The 26,296-nt window shown below is 42.1% G+C and overlaps 1 long non-coding RNA gene across 1 annotated transcript in view; it reads left to right on the plus strand.

Moving 5' to 3' along the window:
- The first annotated feature begins 639 nt into the window (after positions 1-639).
- The window catches only part of LOC123286279 (uncharacterized), a 67,251-nt gene continuing 41,594 nt past the window's right edge, over positions 640-26,296 (plus strand). The window contains exon 1 of the long non-coding RNA XR_011504309.1: positions 640-810. This is a non-coding gene — a long non-coding RNA (uncharacterized lncRNA). The remainder of the gene's footprint in view (positions 811-26,296) is intronic.

The following is a 26,296-nucleotide window of genomic DNA, read 5'->3' on the forward strand; positions in this document are numbered from 1 at the left end:
GGGCCCACTTGTACACGTGCTCCCAATGGCTGATGGAACCTTCCAGTTTACCTTCAGCCTAAACAAGCAGGACAGGGATGAGCCTCATGGAGCAGGGTTCCCCCTGCTTGCAGTTCCTTTTAACCTTGAGCCCTTTCCCTGGGTTTAGGGCACCCCACACACCGTGCAGGTTGAGCCTGGACCCCAGGGGACTCCCAGAGGAAGGATAGTTTTAGAGAAACTTCACTGGACGCCACGCCCCCCTCACACTGCCTGGGCGCACCTGCCTCCCCCTGATAAAGAGCAAATGCTCCAAAGCTGGGGGAGGAGCGAGGGCTGGGGTCCTGCAAAAAGATGACACACCTGGAGGCAGGTGGGAGCCAGCATGGCTCAGGAAGCTCTCAGTTGTTACCTCTTTAACAAATACTGAATATTTACTCTGCCCAGGCACTGTTCCACGTATTTTACAAGCACTAACTGAATTAATCCTTGAAACCACCGTATGAGGTAAATGCTATTTTTATCCCCATTGATTGAGGAGGAAACAGAGGCCCAGAGAGGTGAGATAACTGGTCCAAGGTTCATTAGTGGGTCCGGGCCGGGCCGGGAGTCCCACCCACACTGCCCATGTTGGGTATTTTAAAGGAAGAGAAGGTTGCATTTACCATCTGTCCCCCGCAGTAGAAGCACCTTCACACCCACATCCAGGGGAAGAAGTCATGAATAGTGGCCTCATCTCCACTTCCCAGGGATGATGGAGGTCACGCCGCACGTCCCACAGCCAGGACTCCAGCCCAGATCTCCTGACCAGATCTCTGTACAGCACCCAGGGTGAGTAGCTATCTGAGCCTCTATTTCTCAAGCCATAAAATGGGGTGATGGCGTTGCCTACCACGCAGGACTGGGGTGAGATCGACTGTGGCAGCACATGTGTGAACGAGCTTTGTACCCAGAGACACTGTGTATGGAGGTACACTGTGAGCGTTTTTATGAGTGGCAGGGATTCCGTGCCAGGCGATCCCGACTCCTTCAGCTACTCCCCATGCTTGGCCACACCTCGGCCCACGGAAGCTGAGACCCTGTCCCTCCGTCCTCTTCCTGCTCCTGCCCCCGGGCTGGGCCAGGAGCACAGAGGACTTCTCTCTGCTGAGTCTGAAGCCCCTCTGTGATGAGAGTTACTTTCTGAGTCTGCTGTGGGTTCTTCGTCGTGCCTCCCCTCTCTGAGCCCTGCAGCTAGCATACCTCATGCCCTGTCTCTCTGTTTTTCGGGAACCCTGACTCCAAACCATGTGTACTCCCACTTCCTCTCTGTTTTAGTTGTTTACTGCTGCTTAGCAAACTACCCCGGAATGCAGTGGCTGAAAGCAGCCGTGTTTATTCTTTCTCAGGGTCCTGTGGGTCAGGAACTCGGACAGGGCAGGGTGAGGATGGCTCATCTCTGTCCCATGCCATGTCTGCCGGGACTGGAACAACCCAGACAGCTTCTTTGCTTGTCCGGCACCTGGCTGGGAAGGCGGGAAGGCTGGGCTCGGCTGGGACGCTGTGTCTCTCTGTAGTCTCCGTGGCCACTCTGTGGGGTCTCTCCATGTAGTCCCTCCAGCAGGGCAGCCAGACTTGGCACATGGCGGCTCAGGCCTCCCCAGAGCACAAGAGCAGAGCCGACAGGTCTTCCTGAGACTTAGGCCTGGAACTGGCAGAGCTTCTATTGGTTAAATGGAGTCACAGGGCCAGCCCAGATACAGTGCGGAGGGAGGGTGCTGAACAAGGAGTGCGTATGGGGAGTGGTGGCTCACGGGGCATCTTTGGAGACCAGCCACTGCCTCTCCATGTCCATTAACAATGGTTAAGAATAAACCTGCATGCCTGTGTCTAACCTACACGGAAACCTCTCAAGAGTTTCCACAGTGAACTTCATTGATAAACTCGTGCTCGCCCCAGCTGCCACTGAAATTCCTGATTAATGACTGTCACAGGCCCGGGATGCAGCGGTAACGCAAGACGAGGTGATCAATGTTCTCTGCCTCCGCCCAGGCCCTGGAAGGCCCCCACTGCTCTGCTGACGGTGTGGAGATAGGCTTTCTGAGAGCGAGAGCAGTGAATGACAAGGGCGAGTCAATAACAAATTGCCTCTTTTCCCTGTTAATAAAGCCTGTTCCTGATTAATCCAGGAGAGAGTCTGCTGGCAGAGCTCTGCGTCATGCCATTCCCCCAGTACAGCCCGGCCCAGTTTCTGGAAGGGCTTTCTGGGTGCAGAGCACAATATTGAAGCCCCGCAAGGGAAAGGCCTGTGTGCCGGGGCACTCTGTGTTTTTTTTTCTTTTTACTGAGTTAATGATAGGTTACAATCTTGTGTGATTTCAGTTGTACATTAATGTTTGTCATTCGTATTGTAGGTGCACCACTTCACCCTTTGTGCCCACTCCCCACCCCACCTTCCCCCTGGTAGCCACTAATCTGTTCTCTTTGTCTACATGTTTAAATTCCTCATATGAGTGGAGTCATACAGAGATTATCCTTCTCTAACTGGCTTATTTCACTTAACATAGTTCCCTCAAGGTCCATCCATGTTGTTGCAAATGGAATGATTTTGTTCTGTTTTGCAGCTGAGTAGTATTCCATTGTATATATATACCACAACTTCTTTATCCATTCATCTGTTGATGGGCACTTAGGTTGCTTCCATGTCTTGGCTATTGTAAATAATGCTGCAATGAACATTGGGGTGCATAGGACTTTTGGAATTGCTGACTTCAAGCTCTTTGGATAGATACCCAGTAGTGGAATGGCTGGATCGTATGGTAGTTCTATTTTTAATTTTTTGAGGAATCTCCATACTGTTTTCCATAGTGGCTGCACCAGCTTGCATTCCCACCAGCAGTGTATGACGGTTCCATTCTCTCCACAACCTCTCCAACATTTGTTGCTATTAGATTTAGATACTTTTGTCATTCTAATGGGTGTAAGGTGATATCTTAGTGTAGTCTTGATTTGCATTTCCCTGATGATCAACGATGATGAGCCTCGTTTCATGTGCCTATTGGCCATCCGTACGTCTTCTTTGGAGAAATGTCTGTTCATGTCCCCAGCCCATTTTTTGATCAGGTTGTTTGATTTTTTGTTGTTGAGTTGTGAGAGTTGTTTATATATTATGGATATTAAGCCTTTGTCAGATATATGACTTGCAAATATTTTTTCCCAGTTAGTGGGTTGTTTTTTTGTTTCAATCCTGTTTTCATTTGCCTTGAAGAAGCTCTTTACTCTGCTGAAGTCCCACTTGTTTATTCTTTCTATTGTTTCCCTTCTCTGAGAAGACATGGTGTCCGAAAAGATCCTTTTAATACTGACGTCAAAGAGTGTACTGCCTACGTTTTCTTCTAGAAGGCTTATGGTTTCAGGTCTCACCTTTAGGTCTTTAATCCATTTTGAGTTTATTTTGGTGAATGGTGAAAAAGAATGGTCAATTTTCATTCTTTTACATATGGCTTTCCAGTTTTCCCAGCATCGTTTGTTGAAAAGGCTTTCTTTTCTCCATTGTATGCCCTCAGCTCCTTTGTCAAAGATAAGCTGTCCATAGATGTGTGGTTTTATTTCTGGGCTTTCAATTCTGTTCCATTGATCTGTGCACCCGTTTTTGTACCAGTACCATGCTGTTTTGATTACTGTAGCTTTGTAGTATGTTTTGAAGTCAAGGATTGTGATGCCTCCCGTTTTGTTCTTTTTTCTCAGGATTGCGTTAGCAATTCGTAGTCTTTTGTTGCCCCATATGAATTTTAGGATTCTTTGTTCTAATTCTGTAAAGAATGTCATTGGGATTGTGATTGGGATAGCGTTGAATCTGTAGATTGCTTTAGGTAGAACAGACATTTTAACTATGTTTATTCTTGCAATCCATGTACATGGAATGTCTTTCCATCTCCTTATGTTGTCATCCAATTCTCTCAGAAAGGCCTTGTAATTTTCATTATATAGGTCCTTCACTTCCTTAGTTAAATTTACCCCGAGGCATTTTGTTGTTGTTGTTGTGATTGTGAATGGTATTGTGTTCTTGAGTTCTTTTTCTGTTAGCTCGTTATTAGAATATAGAAATGCTACTGATTTATGCAAATTGATTTTATGCCCTGCAACTTTGCTGTAGTTGTTGATTACTTCTAAGAGTTTTCCAATGGATTCTTTGGGGTTTTCTATATATAAGATCATGTCATGTGCAAACAGCGAGAGTTTCACTTCTTCCCTCCCTATTTGGATTCCTTTTATTCCTTTTTCTTGCCTGATTGCTCTGGCCAGGACCTCCAGTACTATGTTAAATAAGAGTGGTGATAGAGGGCATCCTTGACTCGTTCCTGTTTTCAGGGGGATGGCGCTCAGTTTTTGCCTATTGAGTATGATGTTGGCTGTGGGTTTGTCGTATATGGCCTTTATTATGTTGAGGTAGTTCCCTTCTATGCCCATTTTGTTCAAAGTTTTTATCATAAATGGCTGTTGGATCTTGTCAAATGCTTTCTCTGCATCTATTGAGATGATCATGTGGTTTTTATTCCTCAGTTTGTTGATGTGGTGTATCACGTTGATTGATTTGTGGATGTTGAACCATCCCTGTGTCCCTGGTATGAATCCCACCTGATCATGATGTAGGATCCTTTTGGTGAATTGCTGAATTCTGGTGGCCCAAATTTTTAGAATTTTTGCATCTATGTTCATCAGTGATATTGCCCTGTAGTTCTCTTTTTTCATGGTGTCCTTGTCAGGCTTTGGTATCGGCGTGATGTTGGCCTCATAGAATGTGTTAGGAAGTGTTCCATCCTCCCTAATTTTTTGGAATAGCTTGAAAAGGATAGGTATTAAATCCTCTCTGAAAGTTTGGTAGAATTCCCCAGGGAAGCCGCCTGGTCCTGGGGTTTTATTCTTTGGGATGTTTGTGATTGCTGTGTCAATCTCTTTCCTTGTGATTGGTCTGATCAAATTGTCTGCTTCTTCTTGAGTGACCTTTGGGAGATTGTAGGAGTCCAAGAATTTATCCATTTCCTCTAGCTTATCCATTCTGTTAGCATAGAGTTTTTCGTAGTATTCTCTTATAATCCGTTGTATTTCTGCAGAGTCTGTTGTTATTTCTTCTCTTTCATTTCTGATTTTGTTTATTTGGGCTTTCTCTCGTTTTTTCTGTGTAAGTCTGGCTAGGGGTTTGTCAATTTTATTTATCTTCTCAAAGAACCAGTTCTTTGTTTCATTGATCCTTTCTACCACCTTTTTCGTTTCAATAGTATTTATTTCTGCTCGGATTTTTATTATCTCTCTCCTTCTGCTGACTTTGGGCTTTATTTGTTCTTCTTTCTCTAGTTCAGTTAGGTGTAGTTTAAGATTGCTTATTTGGGATTTTTCTTGTTTGTTAAGATGTGCCTGTATTGCCCTGAATTTTCCTCTTAATACAGCTTTTGCTGTATCCCATATGAGTTGGTATGGCATTTTCATTTGTTTCCAGGTATTTTTTGATTTCTTCTTTAATTTCTTCAATGATCCATTGCTTGTTCAGTAGTGTATTGTTTAGTCTCCACATCTTTGTGCCTTTCTCAGCTTTTTTCTTGTAATTAATTTCTAGCCTTATAGCATTATGATCAGAGAAGATGCTTGTTATTATTTCAATTTTTTTAAATTTGTAGAGGCTTGCCTTGTTTCCCAACATATGGTCTATCCTTGAGAATGTTCCATGTGCACTTGAGAAGAATGTGTATTCTGCTTTTTTTAGGATGAAGTGATCTATATATGTCTATTAAGTGCAATTGTTTTAGTTTTTCGTTTAGCTCTACTATTTCTTTGTTGATTTTCTGTCTGGATGATCTGTCCATTGATGTGAGTGGGGTGTTGAGCTCCCCTACTATTATTGTGTTGTTTTTAACATCTTCCTTTAGGTCTGTTAGTAGTTGCTTTATGAACCTTGGTGCTCCTATGTTGGGTGCATAGATATTTATAAGCATTATTTCTTCTTGATGAAGTGTCCCTCTGATCATTATATATTTTCCCTGTGTATCTCTCCTTACCTGTCTTATTTTGAAATCCAGTTTGTCTGATATAAGAATTGCAACACCTGCTGTTTTTCCTTGCTATTGGCTTGAAGTATTGTCCTCCACCCCTTCACTCTGAGCCTGTGTTTGTCCTTGGGGCTGAGGTGTGTTTCCTGGAGGCAACAAATTATTGGATCTTGTTCTTTAATCCATTTTGCCACTCTATGTCTTTTTATTGGAGAGTTCAATCCGTTTACATTGAGAGTGATTATTGATGCATGTGGACTTAAAGCTGTCAATCTATTGCTCATTGTCTGGCTTTCCTGCTTTTCTCTTCCTGTGTGCTTTATCCTACCCATTTGATACTACAATTTCTTATGCTTGGTTTCTTAGATTTTTTTCCTTTTTTATGTTTTGTGGCTCTGTTCTGTTTTTTAGTTTAGTGGCTACCCTGAACTTTGTATTTGGAATCTCGTGTATAATATAGTCTATTCTCTGGTGGTCTCTTACTTACTTGGCCTAGACTGATTTAGTCCCTTTACTCTTCCCTTCCTAAATTATTATTTTCATTTCTTATTCCAACTTGTGTTATGAGTTTGTAGTTAGAGTGATAAGATCGTCTTTGCTTTGGTAGATTCCTTACCTTTATCCTAATGCTATAGTTGAATATTTGCTATCCTGTTCTGGTTCTATCCATCGGTCTCCCTAGTCTGTGGATTGTGACCCCCTTCTCCTTTTTTTCTTTTTTCAGGTATGAGAGCCTTCTTGAGGATTTCTTGTAGTGGAGGACTTTTGGTTACAAATTCCCTTAACTTTTGCTTGTCTGGAAAAGATTTAATTTCTCCCTCATATCCGAAGGAAATTCTTGCTGGATAGAGTATTCTTGGCTGAAGATTTTTATCTTTTAAAGTTTTGAATGTGTCATTCCATTCTCTCCTAGCTTGTAAGGTTTCTGTACAGAAATCCACTGAAAGTCTGATAGGAGTTCCTTTGTAGGTTATTCTCTTCTGTCTTGTTGCCCTGAGTATTCTTTCTTTGTCTTTCATTTTTGCCATTTGTACTACTATATGCCTTGTAGTAGGTCTTTTTACATTGACAAATCTAGGAGATCTGAAAGCTTCCTCTACACACATTTCTCTCTCAATCCCTAGATTTGGGGAGTTGTGTTCTATAATTTCATTAAGCACACTTTCTGCTCCATTTTCCTTTTCCACGTTCTCGGGAATTCCTATGATCCTTAAATTCTTTCTCCTCATTGAATCTGCTATCTCTCTAATACTTTCCTCATTCCTTTTAATCCTTAATTCTCTTTCTTCCTCTGTCTGGAGCCATTCAGCCTGTCTATCTTCGATTATGCTAATTTGCTCTTCTATGGTGTCTACACGGGCATTCAGGGAATCCATATTCTGTTTTATCTGGTCCATTGTGTTTTTCATCTCAAGTAATTCTGTTTGATTCTTCTTTATAATTTCAATCTCTTTTGTGAAGTAACTCCAGAACTCGTTGGCTTGTTTCTCTATCTTTCTCTCTACCTCATTGAGTTTTTTGAGTATAGCTGCTCTGAACTCATTTTCACTTAGTTTACCTATTTCCAAGTCCTCAGGACTTAATTCTGTGTTTTCATTGTTTTCCTTCTGGTCTGGGGCTTTTATAAATTGCTGGATGGTAGAGGAGCGGTTTTTTCGCATGCTGGTAGAATTTGGTTGCAGTTACAGCCTGTCGCCACTAGATGGGGGTCGAGAGCCATGCGTGCTGAGCACTCCACCTTTGGGCAAGATGGCAGCGCCCAGGGCACTTTGCTGGGAGGAAGGGGTGGTTTTTCTCGCATGCCAATCTGGATTCAGATCAGTTCTGTTCTCTGGTCTCCCGAGGCCCTGGGTTTATGGGGTCCCCATGCACGGAAGCTTTCCCCCATCAGTGGGTTTCCACTCTACCAGCAGCAGGCGTCCTAGACGATCCCCTGGTTGTGCGGCCCCTCCCCAGACCCGCACAGCGATCTCAGACTCTAGGGGAAGGAGCGATGTTCTCTCCTATCCCGTTCGAGCTCCTCCGAGGCTGGCAGCAGGGTCTCCATCCTCTGTCTTTTGATACTGTAGGTCTCTGAGTCTTGGCATTAGTTTCATTAGCTGAAATTCAGGGTTTTTTTTCCAGTCCTTTGTTGTACTTTGGAGGGGAGAGAGTCCCAGGTCAGCTCACCCTGCCATTTTGCTCCGCCCCTCTCCAGATTTGATTTGCCTGCTCATAGAGTTTTCATTCCGAGAACAGGTTCATTTCCCAGGTTTGCACCAAGTAACCAAGCCCCGGGCTCCTCCTCCACCACCCTTGCTGCTCCTGGCCCACTCGCTCCCGACACCACCGACGCCACTGCTCGGGGCACTCTGTGTTTTTGAGAGCATGGGGTCAGCTGGGGCAAATCTGGGACAGGCCAAGGGAGGGACCTCTGGGGAAGAGGAGAGGAGGGGGCAAGTCACATTCTGTGGCCCCAGGGGAGCGTTTCCCAGACTGTGTTCCTGGTGACACCAGCCCTGAGGCTGGAAGAGGTACTACTCCCAGAACAATGAGTCTAGGAAAAGCACACACTCTAAGGCTTTTCTTAGAGCATATCTGTGCCTCAGCATACCAAGGGCTCTGAGAGGCCTGCAGTTAGGGGACGCATCTAACTCTGCTCAGACAAGGACTCCCAGACGTCTTAATAGATCATCCTTTTCTTCTTCAGCATAAGTTTCAAGACCAGCCTTCCGAGGAGCGCACTTGCAAGGGCTTCCTTCCTCAGGGAAGCCCGGGAGGCTCAGCCCAGCCGTCAGCCACAGAGGGAAGAGCTGGGCCCTGAACAGGAGAGTCAGGGTCTATGCAATGTAGGGCCTGGGTGGTTGGGTCAGGGCAGGAGCCAGTGCGCGTTCCAGAAATTGGCCAGGAGTGACCACGGCTTCATCTCCTGTCTGCGAGGGTGGCCAGCCTGGTTTCAAGTGTGGAGCTGTCTTGAGCAGGCTCTGCTGCCCCCGTGAGTGTGGTACTGGGTGGGGGCAGCTTCTTTTCCCAGACCTCCAAGCTCTGAGTGGCTGTTTGTCAACCAACCCTGCCTGGCTCTAGGGCGCCACAGTTGCCACGTGTGGCCTGATACATGTTGCAGAGGGGCGTGACTTCCTGAGTCTAATTTATGGAGTGTGGCATGGAAAATTGGGTCTTGTTAGCATCAGAGGGGGAAGAGAAAAAAAATAAAGTAAGAGAGTCAATGATAGAAAGAAAGAGAGAAGGATTACTCAACTTTTCCAAATCTCCTTTGCTAGAGTGGCCAAGTGAGTTTCACACAGATATTTAATGTGATGCTTTTCTTTTCATATGAAGGAACCCAACCTATATGTGTATTAAATTAAGAAGTTCCTGAAAGGTAGCTGGTTTAATTGCATCTTTTAAAAAATCTTGAGATTTTTCACCTGCAAATGTGATGTAATAATCCTTCTACTGCTTACTTTCTGCTGAGAGGTTCAAATGAAAATAGAGTATGAAAGTATTTTGTAAGCTGTGAAGTGCTGCACACATGTAAGTTATCAATACCTGCCTGTTACTACTGATGCCCTTTGTCAAGGACTGAATGTGTCACCCCAAAATTCCTATTAGAAACCTTAAGCCCAAATGTGACTGTATTTGGGCATAGGGCCTATGAGGAGGTGATAAAGGTTAGATGATGTCACAAGGGTGGGGCCCTAATCTGATAGGGCTGCTATCTTATAAGACAAGGAAGGAACACCAGAGATCTCTCTCTCCATGCACACTCAGAGGAAAGGCCATGTGAGGGTGCAGTGACAAGGTGACCATCTGCAAGCCAGGAAGAGAGCTCTCACCAGGAACCAAAAGAGCCAGTACCTTGATCTTGGACTTCTCAGCCTCCAACACTGTGGATAATAAATTTCTATTGTTTAAGCAACTTACAATATTGTAATTTTGTACAATTTGTACAAAATTGGTCTATGGTATTTTGTTATGGCAGGCTGAACTGACTGACACCCTTTCAAAAGAGATTTTCCTCTTGAACCCTTGCTGGGGTTGACGCCCTCATTCATGAAGAGCAGAACCATCATTCCAGCGGACTCTGAAAAACCCAAAGGCAGCTAATTACTCTTTTAAATACCAAAGATCACACACCAGCCTGTCTTTGCAGCTCCCTGTGGCTATTACCCTCATAACCTCTGGTTGCAAAAACTTGGTTTGTTCTCTAGATGCATAACGTTGCATGTGAGAAGATGCTATTTAATCTGCTTTTCAAATATCACAAAGGAGTGAAAATTAGCTGTTGGCCTTGAAGTATCTGTATGTGGAATGTGACTTAGCTAAGGAGCAGCTTTGGCCAAGGTCCCCTCAGTGGCGACTTTTAGGGTCACTCACTGAGGCCCTAGGTTGGTAGCCCTATTAAAAATTACTGTAAAATTTTTCTGCACATCTGCTATGAGCCTGACAAAGTATTGGGCACTTTACATATCCTATTTTGCTTAATTAAATGTAATCAAATCTTCCCGCACAATACCACTTATGAAGTAAATTTGCCTAAATCATCAAACCTAATCTCTACTGTATATTTTAGCATCTAACTTCCTAGATAAATGTTCTCATGTCATAGGCATTTTTTTCTAGGGATTAACACCATTTTGCCAAGGTGTATACAGTGGCAGAACTGGGTTTATATACTGGATATCTCTGATTCTGGAATGAAATCAAGTATTTATTCATTAGAAGTCTATCTATTGGGTATATGGCTACCAATACTAAATTTCTGGCGGCGGGCTAGGCACAGCAGTATACAGCTCACTAAGACAGAACCAAATGGGAATATACACTTTCTAATTAAAAATTTTTACTTTTACTAGTAGTAGACTGCGAATAAATAAAAAGCTATTAGTGCCGCTCTGCTTACATTATAGGCATTATAAGTGTATATATATGCAGTTCCTGGCTCCATTCCTCCCAAAGGCAGCAACCTCCAACCCTTTCAGCTACTTCTGGTATTTATCATTGTGTTTCTAAATAACAACATATTTATTCTTCTATTTGTTTTTATTTATTTTTATTAAGTATAACACAAATACAAAAACCTATATAAAACTGATGTATAGCATACTGAACTATTAGAAGAAGAACACCCTTGTAACCACCTCTCTTGTCAAGAGATAGAAGTTGAAGCCACCCCAGATGCCTTCCACATGCCAGCTCCCAGACACAGCCCCATTCTCCCTGCAAACTATTCACTATCTTAACTGTTGGGCCATCACTTCTTTATTTTGCTGAATAGTTTTATCACGCAAATGTTTACTTTATTTGTGAAGGTGGTATATTTTTAAGTCTCTTTTAATCCACAGGCGTCTATTATGGCCTGAATTATGTCCACCCCTCACCCCAAGTTCATATGTTCAAGTCCTAACCTCCAGTACATCAGAATGTGACTATATTTGGAGATAGGCTCTTTAAAGAGGTAATTAAGTTGAAATGAGGTCTATATGGTGGATCCTAATCCAGTATGACTGGGGTCCTTATAAGAAGAGAAGATTAGCAAACAGACATGTATAGAGGGAAGACCTTGTGAGGACACAGAGAGGAAAAAACAGACATCTATAAGCCAAGGAGAGAGGCCTCAGAAGAAACCAACTCTACCAACGCTGTGATCTTGGACTTCTAGCCTCCAGATCTACAAGAAAATAAATTTCTGTTGTTTAAGCCCCCCAGTCTATCCTGCTTTGTTATAGCAGCCCTAGCAAACTGATTCAGTCCCTCTCCCTTTTTTTTCTTTCTTGTTAATTTATTTGTGGAAGATTCTAGATTATTTGTCCTGTTGGGTTTCCCACAGTTGAGATTTTGCTGATTGCATTTCCACAATATAGTTTAATATGTTTATCCATCCCTTATATTTCCTGTAAATTGATACTTGGATATTAGAATGTAATCCTATTTAGCTTTCTTCTGCTGGGGGGGTGGGGTGGTGGTGCAAAACTGTTTCATAGGTAGTGTTGTGTCCTTTCACCAAGAGACACATAATGTCCAAAAAGAGAGATCTTTTTGTGATGTTAGCAGCCGTTAATGCTCAATGCCTATTCATTAGATATAAAATGGTAATATTTTGATTTTATCTTTCTTCTTCATTTATTTGTTGAAATACTTGTATAAAGAGAATATTTGTCTTATATAGCTACACCAGAGTTACAGTTTGTAAAAATGTTGAGGGCGGCGGGGGCAGGACAAATGCTTGCTTCTTTCCCTTTATTTAGTAGTTTGTGAAATAAAGAGTTGGTTTCAAAGAATCCTCCAAAGATGATGAATTTTGGAGAGAGGAGGCGATCCTTACAAACTTCTGCATTTAAAAATGTTCCATTTTCCTGCATTTGTTTTCCTTATTGATGCTTAAGTTGTCCAATCTTGGGCCAGGGAGAACCTCTTCTACTTGGTTCCTGCGTCCTTTCAATACACCCTGGTAATCGTGGACAGCTTTCTCTCTAGCTGATAGGTAGGATCTTTCCGACTCATCTTGAGTCTTTGCTCACCCAGACCTGGAATCAGACATTTCCCCCAAGATGCCATGGTTTGATTTTGTTTTTAGTGAGAAATAACATTTCAAAACTATATTGTGCTTGTTAGACATGCTTGTGATTACTGGGTTGGCCATTGTTTCTAGGCCTTTTCACTGTCTATACACAAACGTGAGTTCTTACTGATCTATCTCCTCCAGTTCAAATTTAGAACAATGAGGTACTTAACCATATGTGGGGACCTGGATTTGGCCACCCCAAGATATGTCTCTTTGGCATGATGATTATTTGAGGCTGGTTACTTTGCAGACAGGAAAGCAACTGAAAAGTAGAATATACATACCCTTAGTAACAGACATTTACATTGTAAAGGAACTCTCCATCTGTAAAGATATCTCCCTCTGTACCAGGAAGAAGGGGAGATGACCTTGTCTCTAGAAACTCTTAATTAATGGGGAAGGCAAGGACTTAAATCTGCATTTGTTTATTGTGCTTGTCTGGTAACCTCCTGTAACTGACTTCCCTCCCCCTCCCAACATTGGCATTTCTTTAAGGATTAAGCATCTTTCCTTAGGCTAGGAACTGATTGCTGCGCTCACCTGTGACCACCCAGCTCAAGACAACAGACTTTCTTCCTGCTGTGTCCCCCAAGATAGCAGACCCACTACCTGCTGTGTCCATCAAGTGCTGTGCTGACAGGGCAATCTTGTGACTATTGTGGGAGGGACATTTCAATCATATGTGAAACATCCTGTTGGGGGGTATATAACCACTCTGTGCACTCCACTTCTTTGGTGCCCTTTCTTCCATCGGGAAGGAAGGCCCCGGGCCATGGTCCTCATAAAGTTTTGTTTAATTTTCTCTTGCTATTCTGTCTCATGTGAATTTAATTCGTTCTCCGGCCAGACGAACCCAGAGAGGATAGAGGAAATGTCTTCCTCCCCTACACATATCTATGTTATGTATGTATCTTCTTTTATTCCACACAGAAAATCTTGGTTCCCAAGGCCCCCAGGGATGAAAAGAATTGGAATATCACATGGTTACTCATTTCCTTATCCTACATTCACACGAAACAGTCTTAAAATAACAATATCATCACCATCAATATGATTACTAAAAATAGATTTTAAACATTTTGCATATGCTCTTGTCTCCCTATTTCTCTCAGTTGTACTGTATCTACATTTTCAGAGCAAGCAGCCAAAAATTACTGTGTTCTCTTCTTTATTCCCTCATTTAGTCTTAATTCTCCATGCTCCGAATGAGTCTTTATGTCAGTGTCGAGTCAGTCATTTTAGTTGTCTGAACCTCATTCTCTAGTAGGTTTGTTTGGAAGGGCTCAAGGGCCCTGACATTTCCTGAATTCTTGTATGTGGAGGTCGGTTTGTCTTCAGTCTTTGTACTCGAAAGTTAGTTTGACTGAATATGAAATCCTTGGCTCAGGGCAGGCCCTGTGGCCGAGTGGTTTAGTTCACGGGCTCCTCTTTGGTGGCCCAGGGTTTCCCTGGGTCAGATCCTGTGTGCGGACCTAGCACCACTCATCAAGCCATATTTGGGTGATGTCCCACATAGCACAACCGGAAGGACCTACAACTAGAATATACAACTATATGCTGGGGGGCTTTGGGGAGAAGAAGAAGAAGAAAAAGAAAGATTGGCAAGAGATGTGAGCTCAGGGCCAATCTTAAAAAAAAAAAAAAATCCTTGTATTCTTTTTTCCTTGAGGGTCTCAAATACGTTCCTCCATTTACTTTTGGCATTCAGTATTTCTGTCAAAATTTCTGATGACATTATGATTTCCATGCCCTTAGAATTCAGCTGTTTGTCTGTTTTCTTGGGTTACTGCAGGATGCCTGGTTATGGCCATTCTGACCTGTCGCAACAAATCAGCACTCTGAGCTTGCTAGTGAAAACTTGGTTAATCGTTCTCGGGTCTACCAGTTGCCCCGCTGCTTCCGTCTGCACAGATGCTGATAGCATGCAGGTCTTGTACCTATCTGTGGTTTGTTCTTACCTGCTCATAGCTTAGAGTTCATGGGGCTACCTTGTCACCCAGTTTTGTTGTAGAGGTTGTATATGGGTTTTAGTTTTTGCTACCTTAGTTTCTCTATGTATTTTTAGAGGGGTGATTTGGGGAGATTAAAAAAACATACTGATCTCATGCCATCTTCCCAGAATCCTATACTATATGTCATGCATATTTCATGGTTTGTCATTTTAAGACATTACCTATTGATTTCCAAATATAGTAGACAGGAATTTAGCTTTCTTACAATCCAATGCCTGCTCACTTACTTTCTCTCTCTCCATTCTTCCAATATAGTTATTTCCCAATAAAGTCAGTATTTATTACTGTAACCATATTCAAATAATATGTTGTGTTCATGTTTCTTTTCTTATACATATTTTTGAGATTTTTTCCCCCTAGAAATTGTTGTGAGATCACTATATTTTTGTTTTTTTATATATGTATTTTCTGCTTCCAACATTATCTGTTTCCTTCAAATTCTTTATTTTAGTCCCTTTCTTTCATGCTAGAAGCTTCCCTCAAATTTCTGTTTACGTCTGGTCATCTGTTCATATTTAAGAGTGGACTTAAAAGTGAAATGGAGTTTTCTCTGTGTGTTTGTGTTGGAGAGAGGGCTTGTCAATGAGTGGAACTGTTGTAAACTCACCTTTTCATTGGGGGACCCTGACTGTCATGATTAGGTCTTTTCTCTTGAGTTGATCACATTCCCCAGAGAAGTGCTCCCTAATCTCCTGCATGGGAGGTATGTCCTTGGACAGAGAAAGGAGTCAGAGGATTCCACTCTTTGGTGTGTAGACTCCCACATAATGCCCCTGTTTACAGCCTCTCTCCCTTACTCTGGCAAATAGGTTGTAACTTCTCTGGTTGTCAGTTTCTTTGGACTAACATTGCCCTTTTTCTTGCTGTTCATCTTCGTACATTTATATATGAGTACTTAAGAGACACTACTCCCAATTAGTATATTAAAATTAGTAGAGCTTTTATTTCTTTTTTAAGAAAAATTACAAATAGAAGTTCTAATGTTTTCTTCCCATACCCTAATAAATTCTCTTACATACCACCCCACTGGGGTTTGTGCATCTGATCCAGAGAATGAGTGTCTGGAAGGGAAGGCTTCTTAGAGTGAGGCAGTGGCAACTTCCTTCTCTGTGTAGACTTCCACCTTCCTTCCTTTTCTTGAGCCTTATGCCTCTCACCTGCCTTCAGTGGGCCTGGGGCCTCCATGTCCTGAGCTCCAAGATTACTTCCCATAGATATTTGTCTCTATAGTCTCCTTGGGTGTAGCTTCCCTTAGCCTCTCCTCCAGCTTCAGAAATTAATTAATTTCTCTTATTTCCAATGGTATCCTTTACTAGTCCCTTTGTCTCTGTGGAGTTACACTTTTTAAATTCTTTTACTGTCATTTTAATGACCTTTTGCAGGGAATAGGTCTTAAAGCATGTGTTCCAACTGCCAGAAATGCATTTAACAATGAACATAAACAGAAAAGCATTTAACATTTAAACAACTTAAGTGTTTAGAAAACCTCACATCAACATAGCACCTCTTATTTCCAAAGCACTTTAGGACATTGTTCTTCATTAGAGTGTCCCACAAGGTAAGTAGCAGAGAGATGGTTATCCTCCGTTAGCAGTGGCAAGGCTGAGACACGGAGTAGTTATAGGATACAGCAGTGGGACTGGGTCAGAACGAAAATGTATGACTCCCAGTTGTTGCTGTTGTTTTAACCTATACACTGGCCGTGAACCCAAGGATTATTTTGCACTTGTTCAAGAACGGTAATTCTGTGAAATTCAAGCACATTCTCTCTTATTGACAGGCACTAAAGACTGTAATATACAGAGGGGACCTCATTTTATATTAGCAGAGGCTTTTAGTTGAATACAGAAATGTAAACATGAGTCTCCTAATGCGTTTTTAATAGTCTCTATTTCTGGACATTAGCCGAAGTTTACATGTTTAGCATTAACAGATTTGCAGCACAGGCCAATTCCTTCTTTAACAATTCTTCTAAAGATTTGAACTTAACCCCAACTGCTCCTTTATTTCCATGTTCCTGTGAATTGATTCTCCTGTCTGTGCATTCTGAAGCCCGTGTGGAGGGGTAGTTTCTAGGTTTTCATTGATTGAATTACCTTGGTCAGTGTGTGGGTTGATATTATATTCTACCCTAACCTCACTTGGCTGCCTGGATGTTGACTTAAAAACCCTTTCTTAGACGTTGACTGAAAAGGAATGACTATCTCCTTCCTGCTCATTATTCATTGGTTATATTTTCAGCCTGACAGGCTGTAGGCAATGAATTATGGAGTTCAGAACTATGAACTCCACACCGGTAGATATAAGCTCATCCTTTCCCTTGCAATAGCTTTTGTGGTCAGTAGTAATATCTTTGTGCTTGTCCTATATCAAGCCCAGCCAAGTTCACTGCCTTCATAACCACCCTTACTTCCTCTCTCTGGGGTTGCCTCACACCAACTTGGTCATTCAATTTTTCCTGGACCAGGTAAATTTAGAGATTAGAAGGATGTACGAAACTCTTTATCTGTTTTCTTGAGTTCAACATTAAGTTCTCATTGCTGAGTCAATAATGGAAAGCAAAATGATGTCATCAAAAGCACAGAAGATTTTTGGCTAGATAAACTTGGGTATGTATTCTATATCCATCCTTACAAGCTCTGTGAGCTTAGATAATTCATTTATCTTCTGTGAGCTTCAGTGTGCTCAAAAAGTGAGAATGATTATACCCTCATTGTTGAGTGGTCAAAAAGTTAAATGAGGTAAATTAAAAATGCCTAGCATACAATTTCATATAAAGTTAAACATACTCTTACTATATGAGCCAGCAATTTGACTCCTCAGAAGCTTCCCAAGAGAAATAAAAACATGTGTTACACAAAGAATTATATACAAATATTGATAACAGCCTTATTAATAATAGCTGCAACTGGAAACAACCCAAAGGTCCACCAGTGGGCAAAAGAATAAGCAAATTATGGTATATTCAAACAATGAAATTCTACTCAGCAATAAAAAGAATGAACTGTTGGTACATGCATCATTATGGATGATTCTCAAAAGCATTATGCTGAGAGAAAGGAGCCAGACACAAAAGACTGCCTACTGTGTGACTCCGTGTGAAACTCCAAAAAAGACAGACCTAATTAATAGTGACAAAAAGCAAATCAGTGGCAACCTGGGGCCAGGGGAGGGGGTAGGGATTGACTGGCAAGGGCACAAGGGAATCATTTCTTGATAGAAATGTTTCCAGATCTTGACTGTAGCGGTAGTTACATGGGTGTACACATTTGTCAAAATTCACCAAACTGTACGGTTAAAATGTGTGCATTTTATTGTATGTAAATGACACTTTAATAAAGTAGATTTAAAAAAATGTCTGACACGGTCCCTGACATGCAGTAAGTGCTTAAAGAGTGTTGCTTCCCTTCTCTCTTTGGTGCTCAGGGAGAACAGCATTGCCTGCTCCCTGCTCTTGGACTCACAGTCCTACGTGTGGGACAGAAAATATGTTTTCAGTGCCTTTCCCCTGTTCCTGTGACCTTTCAGTACACCACAGCTGTCTAGTCCGTTTGGGCTGCTATAAAAGAATACTATGGAGTGGGTTGCTTAAACAACAGAATTGTATTTTCTTACCTTTCTGGAGGCTAGGAAGTCCAAGATCAAGGTTCCTGCCAGTTCATTTTTCTCATAAGAGCTCTCTTTCTAGCTTGCAGATGGCTGCCTTCTATGGAGCAGGTACTGCTCCAAAATTCAGGACAGAGTTCACAGTCATGACTTCACATGGCCTTTCTTTTGTGGAGAAAGAAATCTCTCTTTTTATCTCCTTTTAAGACCACCAGTCCCATTAGATTAAGACTCCACCCTTATGACCTCATTTAACCTTAATTACCTCCAAAGCTCTATCTCCAAATACAGTCATATGAGGGGTTAGTGCTTCAACATATCCATTGTGTGTGTGTGTGTGTGTGTGTGTGTGTGTGTGTGCGAGCACATAGCATACCCTATGCCTGAAATTTTTTCCCCCTGGAATTATAGAAGGATGCTTTCCCTGCCTGTGGCAAGTTGGACATGCTGGGAGCCTGTAGGAGCAGCCCTCAAAGAAGTACTTCTGGAAGTTGTTGTATAAATACCCAAGCTCCCTTGCCCCTCAGGTGGATAGTTCTGAGGGATGAGTTATGTATCATTTCTCAGAGTTTTCCCTTGGGATGAAGCTCCAGTCGCCTCCTACTACCTGGCTTAATATCATACGTTTTACTGACTGCCTCACTTTCCTGTATCAGTAGCTTGCCCCCATTCCAGTATCCTCTACCTGTCAAATAAACCATGTGAACTTGAATCCTTGTCTCAGGGTCTGAATCTGGGAGAACCTAAAAAAAGAGTGATACGGGTTTGTACAGGTAACTGTAATTCAAAGTGGACTGGAAAAAATGGTCCAACAAATGCTCATACATCAATCTGTGGGAGGAGGGGTTAATTGTGGAGGAGTGATTCTGACGTGGTAATTGGAGAAGGTTCTTAGAAGAGGTGGCGTTTAAACTGGGCCTTAAAGAATGCATACAACTTTTACAGGGAACTCTTATGGGACACAGAGAGAAAAAGAAGGAAGGGAGGGAGGGAAAAAGAGGGAGACTGAGAGATAGATAGAGAAAGAGAGAGAGACAAACAGAGAGAGAGAGACAGAGAAGGAATCACAAAAAGGAGATTGAGTGTAATATTTGTTGAGCACCTAGGCCAAGGCAGACACTGTGCTGAGAGTTGGTCATACAGAGCTGAGTGATCCCCAGCTCTGTCCTCAAGGACGTCATAGGCTAGTAGGGGAGTGAGATGACTAATAGATGATGTATTTGTCTCATTGCTCTGATTTGATGCATCATTTCCTAAGGGTTGTGGGTTTCCAGAGGCTTCCCAGAGTCAAGTGTCCTAAGAGAGGCTGCACTGTGGAACGCCCTCACACCGAGGCTCCAACAAGAGGAAAAACTGAGCTTTTGAAAAACTCTCCTCAGGCACAGCTCCAAAATGCAGGACTGAGTCCACAGTCTTGTTTTAATGGCTTTAGCTAAATTCATGTTCACTGCTTGATTTAGAGCTTGCAGTGTTAATATTTTGTACATTGGGCCAATTCTCTGGTGATTTTAATATTTCATTTATCGACTGATTTAACTTTTAATAGTATCCAAAGCCATCTCATTAGATTACAGAGCTGAAAGAGTGCTGGTGTAATAGCCATCCCGTCGTTCGAGTAAATTCAATTTGGACAGATGTAGCCCAAGGCAAAAGGCAATCGTCACTGCTGAAATATTTTGCCATCTTCTATTCCAAACAAGTCCTACCTTTTCCATGTGCATGACTTAGATGTGACAGACAAGTCTCCAAAGAGCTTGGAGGATGAGGGGAGAAATGATCTGGACATGGCCAGTGGTCATCGTCACGTGACGCTGTACAGGTGTGCTGTGTCTCTGTCACAGCTATATTCAGGGAGTTCTTAGAATACTGTGGTTGTGCCTGATTAGTCTCTGAACCCCTAGTGCCTTGCAAAGTTTTTGATACAAGGAAGAGACTTACTGAATGTTGCCTTAAACTGGACCTGAATTTTTGTTTCCAGGCTCTGGAGAGTTCTGTCCTTGGTGCTGAACTGTGTAACAGTTTTTAAATGATGTCTTTGATGGAGCTATAGAAGACACTCTCTGACCCTCTAAGGGTAGTAAGCTAGGAGGGACCATAAAAACATTGGATGACTGAATCAGGATAGTATCAAAAATATTTTGCTATGCTGAGACATCTTCGATCTAATAAAAAATGTAGCAGATAAACGATCCTGTATCGTTGTTTGTTCCTGGAAAGCAGAGACTGCCTTTTATTCCTGTATCTCCGGAGTGTAGAAGAGTGCTGAGTACAGGTTAGATGGACAAAGAATACTTCCTGAAAGAATGCATAATTATGAGTCCTACATTCCTTCTAGAAGTCAGTTTCCCACAAGTACACAGTGAGGGAGATAGGAAAGGCATGGCTTAGATGCTGCATGAGAGAAAAACATTTAAGATCTTGAGTTGCTAATCAGTTCGATAATAATAGACTTATATGATCCTCAAAACAGCCAGCTTTTCTTTTGGCTATATGATGTAAGTAAGTTATGCACATCATGGAGGTGATCGTCTTGCTCTGATAAGACCAAATCTGAGCTGCTTCTTTCAGTTCTGGGACCTGTGCCAGGTTCTCTGTACTAAAGTCTTGAAAGAAAACTCTCAGGTGAGAAAGGACAGCTTCTCTGTAGATGTAGAAACATTAGTTTGATTATTCACTTAACTTAAAAATATCTATTGAAATATTTAAAAAATATTTCTCTGTGCTAGACATCTCAATGATACAGAGGAATGTAAGACATGGCCCTTCTTCCCAAGGAACTTACAATATTATAGTGGGGTAAGGTAAAAGGAGATTGTTCAAAGTGAAGACATTTAGGAAAAAGATAGGGCAGGGTAGGGCAAAGAGTAAGTGCTTCATGTATGCCTTTTGAATGACTAGAATAAGACTTCTCAAACTTTAATGTATGTAAGAACCACCTGCCAGAGAATCAGTAGGTTTGGGAATCTGGATTTTAAGATGTTCCTGAGGTGATAATGTTGATGTTGAATGTGGACCTCACTTTTAGGGTGAGGCATCAGTGAAGTTTTTCAGAAAAAGCTTGACATGTGTGTTAGTCAAGGTTCTCCAGAGAAACAGAACCAATAAGGTATTTATATTTATTTATTTATTATGAGGAATTGGCTCATGAGTTTATGGAGTCTGAGAAGTCCTTCCATCTGCTGTCAGCAAGCTGGAGATCCAGGAAAGCCAAAAGTGTAATTTTAATCGAAAGGCCTGAGAATCAGGAGAGCTGATGGTATAAACCCCAGTCCAAGGGCAAGAGGAGACCAACGTCCCAGCTCAAGCAGCAGACAGGAGGGGAGCAAGGCCTCCTCCCTCACATTTTGTTCTGTTCCGTCCCTCAACGCATTGGATGGTGCCCACCTGCACTGGGGAGGGCAATCTGCTTTACTGTGTCCACTCATCCAGAAACACCCTCATAGACACACCCACAAATAATGTTTAATCTGGGTACCCCATGGCCCAGTGAAGTTTACACAAAAAATTAATCATTACAACATGTGAGAGGAGACAGGGAGGACATTGTGGATTTATGGTCAACAGGACTGAAGGTTCAGAGGGAGGCCTAAGTGCTGGCTGTGTTGGGAGCAGTCACGTAGGAGACTAATTTGCTTCCTCCTCACTGATGATCAGAGTGATTCTCTTGACTGGCTGACTGGCAGCCCTCCCTCCCTACATACCTCCCTCTCTCCCTTCCTTCTTTCCCCTCTTCTTTCCTTCCTTCCTTCTCCCCTTCCTTCCTTCTCCCCTTCCTTCCTTCCACTCTTCCTTCCTTCCACTCTTCCTTCCTTCCTCCTTTCCTTTCTTCCTTCCTTCCTCTCAGTGTTCCACTTGCAACCCTCCAAAAGCTATAAACCTTGACAAACAGGACCCCTTCCCCAAGTAGCCTGACTGGGTTTTGGTTCAAGGCCCGTGAATTTTCTGGTCGAGCAGAGGGCCAGAGAAAGGTAGATACAAGGAAGGCACTTTGAAGCTGGTCACTGCATTATTCTTTTCCTCTTTCTGAGTATTCCAAATTAGTCTGATGTGAAGACAAAAATTAGTCATGTGGGAGGGAGGGAGCAGAGAGCTATCCTTGGGTAGTTACAGGCCCTAATCAAACCAACTTATTCTTGAATGTTGGAAAGAGCTTGTGGTAAGAGCAGTGGAAGATCATTTCAAATCCATGGGCTTTATAATGGACTCACAGATCCTCTCTCTCTTCATTAAACATGTGAGAGTCTATACTCTGGACACCACAGAGTTGCAAATCTGAATAAGAGGTCTGCCCTATAAGATCTCACTGTTGGGTAGGGGAATTCAGGCAAGAGCAGAAACAACTGCATTATCAGGTAGAAACTGCCCAGCATGGCTCAGCACCTGACACTTCTTAAATATTGTTGAATGAATGTATGAATACCACTTGATTCCCCCATCCCTCAAGCTTTGAGTAATAGGGATGGGAGCACACCAGCAGGAGGAGAGTGTCTACTGTTTGGGGATGCTGTCCTGAACGACTTGCCTGGACCAGCTCCTCCCACCTCACCACCTTCCTGTAGAAGTCCAGACCACTCCCCTCACCACTTGTTCTCCTAGCTCCTCCCGCGCTTGATGTTCATTATTTTGCCATTTCAGTTTTGAACTTGAGTCTTCTCTCATGATTCTGGGTTTTTACTTCTTGTCACCTTGGGTAATGGCCCTCATAACACCTGTGACCCTCCCCCTTAAGAATTGCCCTAACTGCGGTTAGGACGTACATGTGCTGCTGATCGAGGTGGTTAAGGGGAAGCAGAACTCACCTCCTCCTGTGGAAGGGACATTTGAGCTTGGTCTTGAGGGCAGATCGTTTCACCTTGTAAGAGCATGAGGTGGCCTCAAAGCCACAGAGAGGCATCCCCTGGGAGGGCTGGAGGATGCCTCAACAATCTCCACTCTTAGAGACGGATTGTATACTCAGCACCCATCTGATTAGTCACAAAGAGTTGGGTTCACTCTTCCTGAACCTAATTTTACCTCCACCCTCTATCATCTTACAGGGAGATGAGTTTCTACAAGGAGTCTGCCTGCTGTAAAAAGGACAATCTCTAAGCCCTTTTCTCTAAGCCCACCGCACCTGAATTGAATCAATATTAAGATTGGATGAAGAAATCTGTGTTTCTCCATCCACGATTTACTTGCAGTCATGATTTGAGGCTCAACTCAAACGTCACCCCTTCAAAAACCCATACCTGCCCTGGTCCCATCCCAAATTCAGATGGGATGAAAATCTTAACCTTTTTTTTTTTTTTTTTTTTTACTATATGTATTACTATGCTCTATATGTATTATTAATTTATATATACTTATATATTACTACATAGTCACACACCACATGACAATGTTTCAGTCAGCGACAGACCGCATAAATGATGGTGGTCCCATAAGCTTAGTATCTTACAGCCTAGATGGTACAACAGGCTATACCATCTAGATTTGTGTACTTATGCTCTACGATGTTCACGCAACAACAAAATCGCCAAACAATGTGCATCTCAGAATGTATCTCTGTCATTAAATGACATGGTATTAATCTTATGGGACCACAGTGGTGTATGCGGTCTGTTGTTGACCAAAACTTTGTTATGCAGCACATGACTATACTATAATTTACATATGAATCATTATATATAAATTTAAATATGTAAGTAATTTATATATGTATTATCTTATGTAATATATATGAAAATAGAAAATTTAAAGGTTTGTGGTAAATATGACATAGACAATACTCTAAATTGTATTACAAAATCTTTTTTTTTCTGCTATTGGAATTAGTAGTAATATTTTAAAGTAAGATTGAGATTGGGTATGCTCATTATTTTTGAAACTTTAACACTAGATGATACAGCAAGATATCGAAGTTCTAAGTTCAGTTTTTAAAAGTTCTAAGTTTCAGTTTTAATGGCTGTCAGGACTGAAAAGGATTCCTCACGAGGACGTGTCAATCCAAATGGAAGAAAGGCATTGGTGGCTGTGTTTACTAAATTGTGATTCTCATTTGTCAATGCCATCTACCAATTATGCAAAGGTTTTTGTTGAAATTGGGCTACCCGTCTTCCTGATGTCAGGCAGTTATTCTTGCAAACTAATTGGAAGATATTTCATTTTTAAACAAATGGGTCCAAACCCATTGAAACTTCATTTGGAAGGTTATAAGCAGGCTAGAGACTTGTGTTTAAGTGTGCGTATGTGAACACTATTATAGATGATAACCAAGTATCTTGGCCAGAAAATCACACACAGTGATAGAAATGTTTTAAAAATGCTCTTCTACAACCGAATTTCTTTAGAAAAGCAGTTACTTCATCACTCACTGTTTACCTTGAAGGGTCAGATTAAATGTGTTTATTTAAAAAGAATACCTGTGGCACACTGTCGAGGGCCACTTATCATCACAGAAAAGGTCACTAAATTTGATACCCTGTCTCTTTGTAAAGGAAAAATGCATAACCCATCTTCTAGTTTAGTGAGTATTTCAAGTACGTTGTGTATTACAAAAGTTCATGGTCATACCTTATATCATTATGAAGTTTTGTGAAAATTCAACTATTCAAATATTCCTTTCCCCTTGTATGTAATCACATTAATGTGATTATATATTCCATATCCCATGTCACACACTAGGTGCACCTCTACTGATATTTCTTTGCTGCGATAGCCTGGCCATAATGACACCGTGAATGAATTTCATGCATGATGCTATTTCTGTAACTCACTCTTGAATTGAATCTTTTTTCAATTCTACTGGTTATGTTTCTACAGCATTCCTGTAAAACACAGTTGCTATTACAGAATTAATTGTTGAGACTGTATCTTCTCCAATACAACTTTCCTTTCCCCACACATATAAAGTAGTTCTGTAAGTGTCATTCCAGGTACTACATCAGGGCCCCCAGAATGTGCACTGCACAGTGTCAGGGGCACACGCCACATAGACTGCAATGTGCACGATGCCTTCTGGAGCATGCAGTGCACAACCTGCACAACTGTGTGAGGCACTGGAATAAAACACTTCATATCCAAATCCATAGAAGGGCACGTGTTGGAAACATCTGCACTTTACTCTAACTGCCTGGCAAAACATTTATACTACATAATGTGTTCTAATAGTCATTTACCCCAAACTTTCCCACACAAATTTTTTGCGTGTGTTCCAAATTTATTTCTGACAGAGAATGCAATTTAATTTATTGCCATATTGCCACAGTGTAGCTGTGTGTAATTTTAGCCATGTTATCGTTGCAGGAAGAATGAGAAATTTAAAAAAATCCCATATTGTGGATGCTTTGCACGTTTAAAGCCAAATGTATGTATGTTTAGGCTATATGGAGTATCTTTATAATAGTGTCTGGAAATTCTTTTCCTCCTTCCACCTCTTTCTCCCATGTCTCACTCTCGATGAAGATAACTGTGTTGGTTTCTGCCATGTTGAGATGGTAGTAAATAGAAACTAGGCAGATCACAAACAACAAGTTTTTATTGTGGGTGAAGTGGCTGATCACCTACAAGAATCAGGACAGAAAGCTCAGGGGATAAACCCTCAGATGGACCCACAGACCCACCGATGCAAACACAGCCCCTTCTCTTCACCTTCCTCGCTCTGTTGACTGCTCCCAAGTGTCACAGGTGCCTGGTGACATGGAATCTTCCTGTCTGTGGGTGGGTGGCAGGCAGTCCTTGGACTCAGACCCTGGGGATTCTGCAAGGAGAGTTGGAGGGTGTTCACGAAGCACTGGGAGGCTCTTAGGAGATAGAGCTTAGGCAATCAAGGACTGTTTCTGAGGATCCGGCACCACCAAGGTCTTGCTCTGTGTTGTCGTCTTTTGGTTGTTTTGCAGAGAGCTTTTCTGCAGCCACTGGAATGGCTTCAATGAGGACCATTAATGATGGCATTGGGAGCCCCAGAGACTGGGTCTGGTTGTCAGCTGTGGCCCAGAGACTCGCGTTGGGAAGGATGTTAATTGCCTAATTTGTCTTTGTCTCAATTTGATCAGCTGGTAAATGGGGAAGCAATATTGTGTCTTGTTTTAAAGGGCAAGTTGATGTTGAAAAAGCAAAGTATTGAACGTGGGGCTTGGAAAACCTTTGGGTTA

Source organism: Equus asinus, chromosome 6 (assembly GCF_041296235.1).
Source record: "Equus asinus isolate D_3611 breed Donkey chromosome 6, EquAss-T2T_v2, whole genome shotgun sequence".
NCBI classification, from domain to species: Eukaryota; Metazoa; Chordata; class Mammalia; order Perissodactyla; family Equidae; genus Equus; species Equus asinus.